Source organism: Oncorhynchus masou, chromosome 5, assembly GCF_036934945.1.
Source record: "Oncorhynchus masou masou isolate Uvic2021 chromosome 5, UVic_Omas_1.1, whole genome shotgun sequence".
Classification (NCBI taxonomy): Eukaryota; Metazoa; Chordata; class Actinopteri; order Salmoniformes; family Salmonidae; genus Oncorhynchus; species Oncorhynchus masou.
In genome coordinates, this window is record NC_088216.1 from 77349536 (window position 1) to 77350947 (window position 1412).

The following is a 1412-nucleotide window of genomic DNA, read 5'->3' on the forward strand; positions in this document are numbered from 1 at the left end:
AGGGAGGAGACCCAAGCATTCTTGGCAAATGGAATTCCGCTGTGGGATACGCCTCCCTGCAAATACTTGCCAAATATGCATTGCTATCAGATACATCTCAGACGCATCCCATACCAGAAAAGAATGCGCAATCTCAAGGGAAAAATATATTATCATTTACACATAAAACACAAATATTATACTGACTACCAGTCAACAAGAAATTAAAAGAGCAGCAATATCAATTTACTTAATGGTAAGTGAGGACCTTTAGCCTCTGAAAAAGGTGTAGGGTATTAAAACTATGTTATTTTTGGGGGACCAGACCAGGGAGAGCAGCCTGGTCTCATAGACTAGACGTAACATAGTAAAAGTAATTCTGGGACACTCACAATAGTAATATATGTGACCGGCCGCCTTGATTCAGTCTTATGTAGCAAAATATGAAATGGTGTCTTTACATTGGATAAAAGCAGACACAGAACTACAAAATGGTATATCATACACTGCAAACACCTTTGTACTTCCGGCGCCGACAGAGATGGCTGCCTCGCTTCACGTTCCTAGGAAACTATGCAGTTTTTTGTTTTTTTTTACGTGTTATTTCTTACATTAGTATCTCAGGTCATCTTAGGTTTCATTACATACAGCCGAGAAGAACTACTGTATATAAGATCAGCGTCAACTCACCATCAGTACGACCAAGAATATGTTTTTCGCGACGCGGATCCTGTGTTCTGCCTTACAAACAGGACAACGGAATGGATCGCATGCAGCGACCCCAAAAAACGACTCCGAAAAAGAGGGAAAGGTAGCGGTCTTCTGGTTAGACTACGGAGACGGGCACATCGTGCCCCACTTCCTAGCATTCTTCTTGCCAATGTCCAGTCTCTTGACAACAAGGTTGATGAAATCCGAGCAAGGGTAGCATTCCAGAAGAACATCAGAGACTGTAACGTTCTGTGCTTCACGGAAACATGGCTCACTGGAGAGACGCTATCCGATGCGGTGCAGCCAACGGGTTTCTCCACGCATCGCGCCGACAGAAACAAACACCTTTCTGGTAAGAAGAGGGGTGGGGGTGTATGCCTTGTGGCTAACGAGGCATGGTGCGATGAAAGAAACATACAGGAACTCAAATCCTTCTGTTCACCTGATTTAGAATTCCTCACAATCAAATATAGACCGCATTACCTACCAAGAGAATTCTCTTCGATTATAATCACAGCCGTATATATCCCCCCCAAGCAGACACATCGATGGCTCTGAACGAACTTTATTTAACTCTTTGCAAACTGGAAACCATTTATCCGGAGGCTGCATTCATCGTTGTTGGGGATTTTAACAAGGCTAATCTGAAAACAAGACTCCCTAAATTTTATCAGCATATCGATTGCGCAACCAGGGGCGGAAAAACCTTGGATCACTGTTAC